Source organism: Neomonachus schauinslandi, chromosome 16 (assembly GCF_002201575.2).
Source record: "Neomonachus schauinslandi chromosome 16, ASM220157v2, whole genome shotgun sequence".
In the NCBI taxonomy this organism is placed as follows: Eukaryota; Metazoa; Chordata; class Mammalia; order Carnivora; family Phocidae; genus Neomonachus; species Neomonachus schauinslandi.
Window position 1 is genome coordinate 57,995,123 of NC_058418.1, and position 14,532 is coordinate 58,009,654.

The window sequence follows — 14,532 nt, forward strand, 5'->3', positions numbered from 1 at the left end:
GAGGAGAGAAAACCAGTGGATCGCAGGCCTGGCTTCCAGGGCTCAGAGCTGTGCCCCCCACAGAAGGAGAGGTGCTAGGCAGCCCTGCCTTCGGGAGGAAGCCCCGGGTCCTTCCCGGGACGGGGCTGTGGGAGTGACCACGTGCTGGATGTGGGGTGGGCTGGCCGGGATGGAGCGGTGATGCAGGTCATGGGGACTCAGAGAGGGGGGCATGTGCCGCGCCACTCCGGGAACGGGGAGCCCTCGGCCGCCTGCTGCCTGGCCAGCCTGCCTTCCATCCCTGCCGTGGACTCCATGCCTCGCTCCGAGGACAGTTTGTCTGGATTTTCTGGGTCTCCATCTGGGGCCCCCAACCTTGGCGAGCTCCCCACCAGCCGACTCTGGCTCTTGCCGGTGTTGGCTGTGCTGGTGTGGCTGGCCGACGAACGGCCCCACTCAGCTCTGTGACGGGTTTGTGGACGTTGGGGGTGCCTTGTAACCGGTTTGCCGCCTCCACTCTTGGAGAGGCTGCCATTTTGTCGGATAATCGTTGCGGCTCTGGTGGGAAGGAGGGGGGCACAGTGACTGTCCGGGGCTCTGTCGGGTCCTCTCAGCCCGGCGGGGGCAGGGGGGCGTGTCCCGGGGCTCCAGTGGTCCTGGGTTTTATTGGATTCCCAGGCACAGAGCCCCCCCTGAGCCCCGACCTGAGATGCTGAGCAGTCTGCCCCCCGACGACTTAAAGCCCACGAGGGCCTCTGTGCTGGGGACCGAGTGGCGGGGACCATCTGGAGGCGAATGTCGCACCGAGGAGTCCTCGCCCCCCAGCCTCGCTGGATTCCCACCGTGGCTCGTGTGTTCGTCCCAATCCTCATCCTTACCTTCGTCTTTCCTCAGTGTTTACAGACCACCTGGAAGATCTGTACCTTGAACGCCCACGCGCCCACTACCTACTTCTCCCATCACCGCTGGGCTGTAGCGTCAGCTGTCCCTGTGTCCCATGTCACTCTGTCCACCCACCCACCCCTCACCCCACCTTCCTGTGGGATGCAGTGTTTAAGTCACTTCTGCATCCGTTCCTCGGCATGCTACCGTAAAGAGGGGCCACCCGCCTGCCCCTCGGGTGACCTGCTTGTCTCCTACCGGGACCGACGCTTGGGTCACTGCATCCTGTGCGCCCTGCTGCTGCCGACGCAGGTGCCCGGGCCCATCCTCCCCTCTCCCTGCCCCAGCCCTGGGACCCGCGTTCTCCACCCCCAGTCCCCCTCGGCAGGATGTTTCCTGGAAACCAAGACTTAGGGTCTGGGAATGCCTGGACGCGTTTTTAAGTAAGTCGCAGACGTCAGTGCGCTTCTCCCCCAGATTCTTCTGCGTGAATATCATCGGCCAGAGTTGGCATCTGTTAGTGGTTCTTTTTCTTCTCTGGAGGCAAAGTGAACACACAGATTTGAAATCCCAGATCTTAACAGTGCTCTTGGATAAGTTCTGACCAGCGTAGCCAGCCAGCCTCCATGGAGACGGAGGCCGTCGCTCCAGGATAAAGCTGCTTGGGGCCCTCCCAATCAGCCCCACCGCCGACTGTGTGCAGGAGGGACACGCACCCCCCACCACCCACACCCCCCGAGGCCAGGAGGCTCAGCAGACGTCCTCTTCTCTGTGCCCTGACACGTCCAGAGACCCAGCTCGGTCAGTGCCCTTGAGGGCACTGTGAGGACTCACAGACCATGGCTGGCGCTGGAGCCCCTGACCTGGGGGCAGTTCTGGGGCCTGCTCCCACTTCCAGCAAGCTCCCAGGGGGCTGGTGCTGTTGGTGCCGGGACCCCATTTGGAGAACCACGGCTCTAAACATGGTTCCTAGCCAGTGCCAGCAGCCGAGGGTGGTCCCCTGCTCAGAGCAGCCCTGACCCTCCGGAGAGGAGATCCCACCCTCCAGCCCATCATGATGGGCCCCCTGGGAAAGGAACAGCCAGCACACTGTCTCCTACCCCTGGGTCCCCGTCCTCGGGCCCGCACACTCAGGGCACCCCACTTTTTGGGTCCTGACTGAAGTGTGTTTCTCAAAGCATGACCCTGGACCGCTGAGGAGGTTGAAGAAATGCAGATCCCTGGGCCGGCGCCTTCAGTAGCTTGCCTCACCGAGTCAAGCAGGAACCTGGAATCTATATGTTAAGGACCCCCTCCCCACAGGGTTCTGGTGAGCAACCCTGCTTCCTGAGCTCACCCCATCTCAGGCCCGGGCTCTGCCCCCACCCCTGGGACCCTGTCTGGAGTCCTGTGACGCTGAGCCCCCAGTAGGCTTGGTGGGATTCTCGGCATTCGGTAATTTGGGAGCCTCCTCCTTGCCCGCAGCAGTGAATGCGGCAGCCCCACACAGCCCCACGCCTGGGTCCCAGCGCCGTCCATGCCCCCAGTGGGACCCTGGGGAGAGCAGGCCAGAGCCCCGCACAAAGGTGGGAGGCTAAGGAGTGCCTGCAGAAAGCATGCTGCCTCTCCTGTGGGGGCAGGATCCCCATGACAAAATGTGCATGCATGCATGTGCACGCGCGGACGTTCACGTGTATGTGCAAGTGCATGTGCACACGCAGACGTTCATGTGTGTGTGCAAGGTCATGTGCACGCGCGGATGTTCATGGGTGAGTGAATGTGTGTGTGCAGACGTTCACGTGTGTGCAAGTGCATGTGCACGCGCAGATGTTCATGTGTGTGAGTGAATGTCAGAATGTGCATGGACGTTCACGTGTGTGTGCAAGTGTATATGCATGCGCAGATGTTCACGTGTGTGTGTGAATGCATGCGCGGACGTTCATGTGTGTATGCAAGTGCATGTGCGTGCGCAGATGTTCACGTGTATGTGAGTGAATGTGCGTGCGCAGATGTTCACATGTGTGCGAGTGCATGTGTGCACACAGACGTTCACGTGTGTGAGTGCATGTGTGCGCACGGACGGTCAAGTGTGTGCGTGTGCATGTGCGCACGCGGACGTTCACGTATGTGTGCAAATGTATGTGCACGTGCAGATGTTCATGTGTGTGTATGAGTGAATGCGTGTGCAGATGTTCACGTGTGTGCGAGTGAATGTGTGTGCACAGATGTTCACGTGTGTGAGTGCATGTGTGTGCACACGTTCATGTGTGTGAATGCATGTGTGCACACAGACGTTCACGTTTGTGCGCGTGCGTGTGTGCACACACATGTTCACGTGTGTGTGCGCGTGCATGTCGCGTGCATGCATGTGTGGGTTGATCTTTGAGGAACTACCCGCATGGGCATCAGGGGAAGGTCACGGTGCTGCCCTCTGGGGCCATGCTCCCTCAGTCGAGGTGCTGGGGTGAGGGGTCAGGTGGAGCTGGCGCCAGACCCTGCAGTCCCTCTTCCCCGTGTCTGTTTGGGGCCCCCAGTCTCTGCACCCGTCCGGGAGGCGCTGTCTTGTCCTTCCCCTGGCGCTGCCACCCAGTGCCCCTCTGAATGGATGAGGCATCGGGCGGAGGAGACGGCCTTCTGTGCGGCCTCTGATGAGCCACAGCCTCGTGAGCGGTTCTCTCGGCCTTGTCTGTGCAGGGACGTGGGGACGCCCGGGTCTGGGGTCGCGCTAGGGATGCCAGGAAAGAACGCTCCACGTCTGGCGCGGGACCTGCTCCCTGGCCGCTGGCGGGAGCCATGAGGCACAGCCTGCTGAGGAGCTTGGAGCTCGGAGGGCAGGGCCTTCTCCAGACGGCCAGGTCGTGCTGTGAATCAACACCAGGAGCACAGTGCTCTGGGTCAGCCGCTCCGCTTCCCACATTCCCTGATCCTCACTCTATCAGGTGCTTCTGTGGCTAGCTGACACGCAAGATGAGGTCTCGGTTCTGCCGAGGCTCGTCCTGACGTGCCCATGAGTCCCCGTGGGAGGGTTCTGCCCCCGCAAGGACCCACTCACAGGCCCGTGTCTGCCTCTGGTTTCTGCCCCTCTCCCTGCCCCCCAGGGAGCTTTGGGCAGCGATCTGTGGCTCTGGACCCGTGGTCTCCAGCTACCTCCGCGCTCCAAACGGCAGAGATGAGGCAAGGGTTACGCTTCCCACTTCTATTTGGGGAGGGGCTGCCAACAGTGCTCGAGGTGCGTCTCCAGGCCGCTGCTCCCTCACGGGAGTTCCAGAGCCAGGGGATTCCCTGCAAGGGTGGGCTGGGGCACGCCCCACAGGGCCCAACACCCGGCACAGCCAGCGGGCTGCTCGAGATTGCAGACTCCCAGGCTAGGGTGCCGCCTTCCTTCATGTCCGAAAGCCCAGGGTGGCCGGCAGTAGGTGGGGGCTGCCCAGAGGACAGCAGAGTGCAGGGGGTGTGCCCTCCCTCCAGCCTCCTAGCCTCAGATTAGACTCGTAGGCTGTGCAGCCCCTGACGTTTTGTTCTCCTGCCTGGGAAACCCCGCAATGATGTGACGACAAACAGAACTGTGCCTCGTTTGCAAAACTTCCCGCAGCCCCCAGAACTTTCTACCCTGGGGGATGCCGAGGCCTGGCAGGACAAGGGCCTCCCCAGCCCGACCTGGGGCTCATACCCCCACCTCCTGACACTCCCCATGCCCCCGCCCGGCCGCAGCTCCTTCCCCAGAACAGACGTGTCCTGTGATGGGGACAGACAGACAGCCCCAGATGCCACCCTCAGGCCCCAAGTGAGCACGAGCCTCCCGTGCCTGCAGAGTGAGCCGACGTGGGAACCGACAAGGGTCCAGGCGTCTGAGCAGCTCCCCGAGGGGCCTGTTTGTCACCGTGACTGCTCGCCGGCCTCTACGGACACTTAGATGACCCGACATGTCTCAGCTGCACCCAGATGCCAAATACCCGAAGCACTAGGGAGAATGTGCATGGCTGTGCACCTCGGCTCGTTATGTTTCTCCTGGCGTTTGCCTGCTCCTCCTTACTGTTCCTTCCCAGGAAGGAGAGCCGGTTGCTGGGTGGGCCGTGTCGTGTTGGGAGGCCCGTGCAGAGGCTGACTGCGGAGCCCTCTGGCTCTGAGATGGCGGCTGGTGCCTGAGCCTTCACGCATTCCTGGGCTCCTCTGTTGCGGTTTTCAGCCGTTCAGGCATGGTCCCTGTCCAGGGTTGGAATCCGTGCTGTCACTGACTTGCTGTGTGGCTCGGGGCGAGCTGCTTTGCCTCTCTGAGCCCCAGGGGCCCTCATCGGTAAGAGGGGGATAAAAACAGAACCGGCTTCACGGGGTTGTTAGGAGTCAGTGAGACACTGCCTAGCCCATCCCGTTCTAGGGCTGGCTTCCCGCAGAGCTCAGCAACGCAAACCACTGTCATCTTGGCTGTGGTTACTAAGAGTGGGCCCCGTGGTCTCGCTGCTGTTACAGCTTGGATGGAGCACGTGGGGATGCGGGTACGGGCGTGGCTGGTCATGAGGGCGGGCGGGCGAGGGGCTCTGGCGGCGTCAGCTGCAGGGACGGTGGGGCAGCGGGACCCAGCACAGGCCCAGGTGCGCGGCACACTGCCTGGGAACGGTGTGCGTGCAGGGCGGGCGGCCTGGGGGCGGCTTGCACAGCGCAGGAGGGAAGCCGCACGCCTGGCCGGACCGTGACTAAGCCCGGGGAGGGGGGCGCGGCAGGGGCAGGTTTAGGCTCTAGATGCGGCCCAGGCTCGCAATCGTGGGTGAACGAGTGAATGAGGTCGCTACTGGAAGCTATCAGGTGCAATGGGCATGAGGGTGTGTTAGGGAAAGAACAACCTTTGCAGAAAGACCACGGAGGCTCCAGCCCTAACGGCGTCTCCTCGACACACGCTCATCCAACAGAGGGCCGTTATGCACAACACACGTTTTTAGGAAAAGATAAACACCCCAAGAGAAAAAGCGTTGAACGTACATCTCAAAGAGAAGAAATCCAAACAAATAGTAAATGTAGGAAAAGGTGCTCCGTCTATTAGCCCTTAGGAAATGTAATGAAAACCCCCATGAGACACACCGTCCGCTCACCAGGAGGTCTGGGGTGACTCAGCCATGCCGAGCATTCAGGGGACGTGGAGATGTGGAAGAGGTATGCACGCAGGGCAGGGGGTGTGAACCAGGAAGCCGTCCACCTTCCCTGTCCACGGCCGGGCCATTCCACTCCTGGGGGAGAATGCTTCTGCTCGCAGTGCCGAGCTGGACACTGCCCGTATGCTCATCGATAAACGGACAGGTGAACTGTGTTCGCACAATAGAATCTGCACACAGACACGGGAAAATCCTGCACACGGAAAGAGGCTCCACGTCCCTCCGCATCAGGAAGACACAAATAAAAAGCACCATGAGACCCCCGCTCACCCCCATCAGGATGGCACTGTTGGGAGACAGAAGCATGCCCTCGCGCCCTGCTGTTGGGCACGGTCCCGCAGTTACACTCCTGGGTGCACCCCCATGAGAAGTGAAAGCAGGTTCCCCTGTTTGCACACCCACGTTCACAGCCTCCTAATTCACAACAGCCAACAGGGGAAGCCCCCGTATCCATCGAGGGAAGTGCGGGTCAGCAAAACGAGCTACACACGGTGGGACATTTCTCAGCCCTAAAAAGGAAGGGACCTCCAAGCCTGAGGACATCATGGCAGGGAGATCGGCTGCCACAACGGGACAAACGCTATGGGATTCCATGCACACGAGGTCGCCAGAGGAGTCAGATTCGTAGACGCAGGGAGTAGATGGTGGAAGTGGGGAGGAATGCATGACGGGGACAGAGTGTCGGTTTTATGAGCTCAAAAGTCGGGCCGTGGGGGCCATCGGCGGGGATAGCTGCACAGCGTCGTGAACGCACTTAATGCCACCCACTCTACCCCTAAAAATGGTTAGGATGGTAAATTTTATGCTATGTATATTTTGCCACAACTATAAATAAAGATATTGGGGCACATGGGTGGCACAGTCGGTTAAGGGTCTGACTCTTGGTTTTGGCCCAGGTCGTGATCTCAGGGTTGTGGGATCGAGCCCTAAGTGGGGCTCTGTGCTCAGCAGGGAGTCTGCTTGAGATTCTCTCCCTCTACCCTTCCCCCCCACTCATGCTCTCTCTCCATCTAAAATAAATAAATAAAAATATGACGACTCTCCTAAGCATACAGTTGAATGACAGAAGCCACTCCGATTGTACCAAGAACACTTGCCCCGCTGAGCACCCCACTCCACGCCCGTCAGGTGGTGGCCTGGCTAGCGGGGGGCCTGTGCCTACGTGGGGCACTCAGCATGTGGCAACTCAGTGTGCTGTGCACTCACTCGTCTGCGTGTCCGTTACACGCGGGAACGTCTCCCCATGGAAGGGCTCTCATAGAATACAGGCTGCGGCTTCGCAGAAGACTCGCCACGTTGCCCTTGGTCTTCCCTCACCACCACGGACCGAGAGCACGTCTTCCTGGGCCCAACAGGGTTCCAGGCCGGCTCTGCGGGAAGCTGGCATACAGGGCACCGCCAGGCCCCGTGCAAACAGCCAGGCTGTTTACAGATGCACGCACGCACACCAGCGCCCTCCGATGGAGAGAGTTAAAAGAAAGAGTGAGACAGGGGTTCTCCAAGAGCTACGTGCCCTCCCTTGAGGTCTGGGCCCTGGTGTGGTAGGGCCCAGATGTCCCCACAGGCCACGGCGGCCTGGGGACTCTGAACTAGGCAGCAGATGAGTTGGGAGCCCGCGCTGTATTTGGGCTCCGAAAGCTGCTGTTTTTTCTGTTTTGCTGACAGTCGAGTGATTCCAGATCAACCGGAGGGCGGAGGGAGCCGCGAGTACCCGGGGAGGATAGCCTGCCCGCTTTGTGAGGACACGGCTGAGGCCTGAAGACCAAGCCCGGACCAAGTCTCCGGGTCACTTCAGATTAGAGAGAGTCTGTTCGCACACGGGTGCTGGGGAGGACACAGGAGAGGACGGCGTCTCGCAACACACCTGCAGCCAGGGCTGGGGAGGCTCCCAGAGCCACCGCTGTGGAACTTCTTGAGCCCCCACAGCATCCTTCCCCCGGTGGCCATCCTGGGAGGGAGGCCAGCATGGCCCTTGTGTTGGCGTCCTAAGTGGGCAGCCGGAGGCTCCGAAAGGTGGGTGAGAGCCAGCTCCCTGGAAGCCCGCCCAGAGGCTGGGATGGAACACGAGCTCTTGACTCTGATTTCCGTGCGGGTTCCAAATGGGTATTTGTCTCAGTGTTGATCCTCCCCCTCCTTGAAGCCTCCTGGGACTGTGGACGGGGACCAAGTGTCCGATTGGCATCCAGGTTCTTGCCACTTCACTGTCTGGCTGTCCGGCAAGAAAAGAGGATGAACAAGCTAACAGAGGACCAACCGGGGGCGTCGGGGGGAGACCCTGGGAGGCACCCAGAGCACAGCTGCTGGCCAGGAGGTCTGGCATGAGACACAGAGTCCTGGAGGAAGGAGACGTGAGGGCTGGCCACCAGCAGAGACCAACATGGACTAGGGTTACTCACAGAAGCCTGCAGAGAAGCCCCCCCCCCCGGGGCAGGGGGCCCCACACATGGCAGCAAGTGGATGTCCGTGGTGATGGCGGCAGACAGGGACACCCCTCCTCCCGGGGATGCCATGAGTGACCACAGAGCACATTAGATTTCTACCCAAGTACTTGGGTGAGAAAAAGAAGGAAGGCCCAGAGCAGCCTGATCACGCTGTGCCTGCAGGCGACTCTTCTGCCTGCAGGTGTCTGCAGGTGACGGTGGCACTGTGGAGGGAAAAGTGAACACTGCTGGGTTGTCGACCTGGAGCTAGGGTGGGCTCAGAGAGGGTGACCCATGGGGAGAGCCGTCCAGCAGGGCCCTGTCCCTCTGCGCCTGAGCCTGGAGTGTGGTGGCTCAGAGGCTGGCAGGCCCTGGTGCTACTGCATAGGGTTTTCCATCTAAACACTCGCTTCTAATCCACAGAGTCTGCTGGTGGCTGAGAGACAGCTGTGAGGACAGTGACCCGCGGAAGTCGCAGCTGTGACCAGGAATCACAAAGGTAAGGAGTGGCCTCTTCTCTGCAGTTTGATTTGGTGCCACATCCTGCTTATTTTACTGACACTTGTTGTTATACTGTGCACGGTGAGAGCTGCACCAGCGTTGGCTCATGGTCAGTGTGGAGCTGACGTGGTTCTGTGGGTTAGTATGTGTGGACGTCAGCACACGGTCAGTGTGGAGCTGACATGGGTCCGTGGGTTAGTCTGTGTGGACATCAGCACGTGGTCAATGTGGAGCTGATGTGGTTCTGTGGGTTAGTATGTGTGGACATCGGCGCGCGGTCGGTGTGGAGCTGACGCGGGTCCGTGGGTTAGTCCGTGTAGACGTCAGCACGTGGTCAGTGTGGAGCTGACGTGGTTTTGTGGGTTAGTCTGTGTGGACGTCAGCACTCGGTCAGTGTGGAGCTGACATGGTTCTGTGGGTTAGTATGTGTGGACATCGTCGCGGTCGGTGTGGAGCTGACGCGGGTCCGTGGGTTAGTCCGTGTGGGCGTCAGCACGTGGTCAGTGTGGAGCTGATGTGGTTCTGTGGGTTAGTCTGTGTGGACGTCAGCACACGGTCAGTGTGGAGCTGACATGGTTCTGTGGGTTAGTATGTTGGGACGTTGGCGCGTGGTCGGTGTGGAGCTGACGCGGGTCCGTGGGTTTGTCCGTGTGGACGTCGGCGCGTGGTCGGTGTGGAGCTGATGCGGGTCCGTGGGTTTGTCCGTGTGGACGTCGGCACGTGGTCAGTGTGGAGCTGATGTGGTTCTATGGGTTAGTCTGTGTGGACGTCAGCACGTGGTCAGTGTGGCGATGACGTGGTTCTGTGGGTTAGTCTGTGTGGATGTCAGCACACGGTCAGTGTGGAGCTGACATGGCTCTGTGGGTTAGTATGTTGGGACGTTGGCGCGCGGTCGGTGTGGAGCTGACGCGGGTCTGTGGGTTTGTCCGTGTGGACGTCGGCACATGGTCGGTGTGGAGCTGACACGGGTCTGTGGGTTAGTATGTGTGGACGTCGGTGCGCGGTCGGTGTGGAGCTGACGTCAGTGCACACTTTGGGGTGGTCATGGACTAAGAGGTGTGACCAAACATTTGAGGGGGTCTCAGAATGCACCGAGGGTGGGAAATGGTCATTCTCCAGGTCCAAGGCGACTGATGGGCATGGCACAGAGGCCGTGCTGTCTCTGTATGCAGGGGGCGGAAGGCAGGGCTGGGTGAGTATAGTGGACAATAGACATGGGTTAGAAATAGTAACTCTGGGTCTGCATTTTTACCCTGAACCCCAGGCTGAGCCAGGGGGGGGTCACATCGGAAGCTGGACCTGAACGCGGGGTGCAGTCCCCTGGTGCTCTGTCGAGAAGCCCCAGGGTCATCTCTGGGCAGAGGCGGGAGGAGCCTGCCAGTGTCACCTGTCACACCCTTGGCCCTTGGCCCCCGGCTTTCAGTTTCCCCTGGGAAGGGAGTCTTGTCCTGAGGTCCACCCTGCTGAAGATGCTGTGGGAACGTTGAGCCTCTGTAAGAGGTGGGGGCGTGGCTGGGTCTGAGTGGAGCGCCCAGCCAGCACCCGGCCAGACGCCAGCTTCCAACCCGAGACCCTCTCGACAAGCTGGTCCACGTGGCTACGTGCGGCAGAGGCAAAGCACAGGAGAAAGCACCTGACCGTAAGCATGTAAGGTTTCCTGCCCACGACAGTGGGGCCCCTGCTGCGGCCACATCTCGGGGTCCCCAGGGGGATGCAGCAGCTGTTTCCTGCATCTGTGAAACGCCATCCCCAGAAAGGTTTTCCAGGGGGCGCGGGGTGACCCAGGGTGTGCTACTTCCGGGCAGGTAGGCAGGATCCAAAGCACCTTGACATTTAGCTTAAAGGGCACGAGCAGGGCCAGTGCAATTCCATCAGGATCGTGGCCAGCGTGTCATGTCGGAGACTTGCCAACCCATCTTCTCGTTTCTAAGGATTTGGGACGCGGCTGCATAAATGGTCTGTTGGCCTTTGACATTTATTGGAGCGAATGCTGAGTGGTGCGCAAGTAGCTGGCTGTGTGAGGGGCTGGGGGCGCGGGCCCCGTCCTGAGCGCCGGAAGCCATCCCCATCCCGGCAGGGTTTGATCCACACTGGGCGCCTTTCTCAGACCCACTGACTGGTACACTTACAATGTGTGCACCTCACCACGGATGAATTTCCCCTAAAAGGAAGCCCTAAGTAGATACTGAACTCTAGTTATTGGCCCGAGTGCTGGAGTGTTCAGGGCGGGTACATATGGCCGTCTGCCCTTCCTTTGAAATGTACCAGACTTAGGAGGATCGACAGGCAGATAGAGGGGTGGCGAGGCAGACAGCCTTGTGACGGGCAACGTGGGCTGTGGTGGTAAATCTGTGGATCTGCCGCACCATTCTTTCAGCATTTCTGACTCGAAGGCCAAACAATGCCTTCAGGGTGTGGTTCCCCCGACCTGCCCCCAAGCTTTGCTGGGGCTCCCATGAGTCACCACCACCCAGGGCTGGGGGCAAGGGCCAGGCGCCCATCCCTGAACCACTCCTGTGGTCGGAGCCGAGGCCAGGCACCTGCTCCTCCCATGGGGGTGCTGAGTGTGGGGGGGCTGCAGCCACAGGACAGGCAGGGCCGCAGGTGTGTCTGAGGCAGACACCTGATCTGACAGGTGCAGAGGCTCCTGCTGACTCAGTCAGGCCCTGCGTCCCATGTCGCTAGCTCGGCCCATGGGGGACGTGCATTCTGGGATACCAGCATTTCCTTTCTATGTTGGAACTGTCTACCCACATTAACCCCTGGCGGTCCCGGTCAGTCGGCCAGGGATGTGATTCTTCTGCCATGCCATGCCTTTGGTCCTTGGAGGTTTCGCTCGTCCTGTCTGTCCTAACATGGGTGAACTCCTGCAAGCCACAGGTCCCCAGATGCTCCCCTGTCCTTCCCCACAGAACCCTTTACAGGTTAGGACCGAGGATTCCGTGGTGCTTCCCTGCGTGGCACAGTGGACGTGCTCCTTGAGTCCCAGACTGTGGCCCTGGTTCCCAAAATCTGATGTTATCGGTGGTCTCAACCCCCAGGTGGTTTCTGCACCAGCGTGTTTGCTGAAACCTCCCCCGGGAACCAGCCCCCGCTACCTCCCTGGGCTGCTGGGCACCTGGGGGCTGCAGACGGCTGTCCCCCCACACCTGGCCTGGGCCCCTGCTGGCGCTTTGTCTCGAGCAGGTGTGGGAGGGGATGCCATGTCTGCACAGAGGACGTGGCATCTCTCGCCCGATGCCCAGGTGAGCTGCTCTGATCTCGGGAAGGAATGAGGAAATGCCCTCACGCCCCCCATGCTGCCCGCAATGCCCCCAATGTGGCCCGTGGCACAGGCTGCCAGAAGGCCTGTGGCCTGCCCATCCTTTCCCCATCCTGTTACGGTGTGTTTGCCGCATTCAGGGGAATACACGCAAAGCCAGGAGAGCTGTGCGCCCACCAGCGCCCCCTCACCCGGCCAAGACACAGCCACCACCAGCCCATCGTGGCTCCTTGGGACGTGCCCGCCCCCAGATTTGCCCCCGGAGGTAGCCTCACTCCTAATGCTCTTCCTGTTCTCTTGCTCTCTTTGGATTCACCAGCAGACAGTGTCCCTGAGCCCCAGGTCCTTGCTGCAGGGTGCGAGCATGGTGTCATCTGGGGTGTCTCGTCCCGGGCCTCGCTTCATCGCATGGATGTTGTTTCTGCCGTGAGGCTGTGTGCTGCCCGTTGCGTGAGCCCCAGTCTGTTGACCCGTCCTCCCACCCGTGGACACGGGGGAGCTCCCCGCTGTCACCATTGCCGACAAAGCCGCCAGGCTCACCCCGAGCCCCCACTGTGCGAGGGCGTGTCCAGGCGCAAGCGTGCTCGTGGATGCTGCGTGCAGAGGACGCGCGTGCACAACGTGCCAGCCAAGCCCGCGCTTCCAGGGGCTGCACCGCTGTCCACACCCACCAGGGGGCAGCCCTGGCCCCAGGCGCCACGCAGCGGCATGGGCTGGGTGAACCCTCCTCTGTTCTTTAACGAAATGGTGGTAAATCCCACCTTTTATTTAGTTCACCTTCTTGCTGCAGTTATAAACACCCATCATTTAGGCCAGGAAAGAGCTCTGTAAGGCTTCGATGAGAAATCGTGTCCCCTCCCCCAGCACCATTTCCTGTTCTCACGTAATTACGCTCAATTTGTGGAGCTGATTCTTGTGGTCTCTGTCACCATATTACTGGGAATGTCCGTGGATTACTACCTCTTGAAGTTCCGATTTAGACACCGTGTGTTTGATCTCCACCCTCTTGCACCCCCCGGTGAGGTCCACAGCACTGCAGATGTCCTGATGCTCACGCAGCCACGATTCGTGGCCGTGCTTGGTCAGGCCTTTCCTGGTTGTTATTACACCCTGTGTTATGCGTGTCTTGGGTTTGTGTTGGTTGGTTGGGGTTGGCTGGCTTGCTTTCCTGTGCACTGATTGCTAACTCGAACCCAACTCCCTCCCAGTCGTGGGGGTCCCCTCTCAACACCCTCGAGCACCTCAGACCATGTTCCATCTCATCCCCATGAAGAAGTCTCTTCTGGAGCTTTCTGCTGCACGCCTTGACAGGCTGTCCTCTTTGCCCGGTGCCCGGGTGATGCTCTGGGAGCCTCATCCCCCCATCTTCCCGGGGAGGGTCCCCACCTTGCTCTCCCATTGGATCCCCTGCTTCCAAGATCCATCATTCACTTTGCTTTACTCCCTTGTGTTCCTGGAGCGTGCCCCCAGTAGCTTCCTGAGCAGAAGGGGCCTATCTTCAAACGTGTTTATTCTGCTCTGTCGCTCAGGCCCCTTGGTGGCTGGACCTGTGTTTGACTCATCATGTGCGCCTTTGTTCACTCCACTTCTCTTGCCTAGAACATTATCTCCTCCCCCTATACCCATCCAAACTTTATCAGTCTAGAGGCTAAATTCAACTACCACCTCCTCCAGGAAGCCTTCCCAGCCTCCTCAGTCCCAAGCCATCGCTTCTTTCTTGTAACCCTTACAATACTTATTATCTGCATTACTCCTTTGGCATGTACACTTGTATTTATTCATGAATTCAGCACACGTTTCTTGAGCAACTATTATGTATGTTGGAGGACTCCACGATGATTCAAAAACAAGCCTGCATCAAGGAGAATTCGCGAATACTGGAGCTAGGAGGGACCCTTGATGCCACCCCACGTAACCCCCTGTCATATAGAGGGAGAGATGGAGACCCAGAGACTGTCCAGCGAGGACCCAGCCCAGGTGTCCTGATTTCCTGCTCCCTGTTCCTCTTGGGGCAGGGACTACCGTCCGAGGAGCCTTAGTCTCCATAGGTGACAGAGACACAAAGGGACCAGTATTACTTTAGTCCTTTACAAGTGAAGAAACCAAGGCAGAGACAAGAGACTGGTCTGAGAGAGTCATGGAGCTGGGGCCTTGCTGCAGGTGTCAGACTCCGAAGAGAGGCGCGTGCGGGCCGGCGCATGCCCGGCTCTCCCTCGGTCCGTGTACCTCGGGATCCTGATAACAGACGCTAGAAGTGCCCGAGCCGGCAGACCTCACGTCGGGCTCTGTGGACCAAAAACACAGCCTTCCAAACCACACGCGGGTTGCATGCTTTATATGGTGGGGGAGGGGATCCCTTGCAACA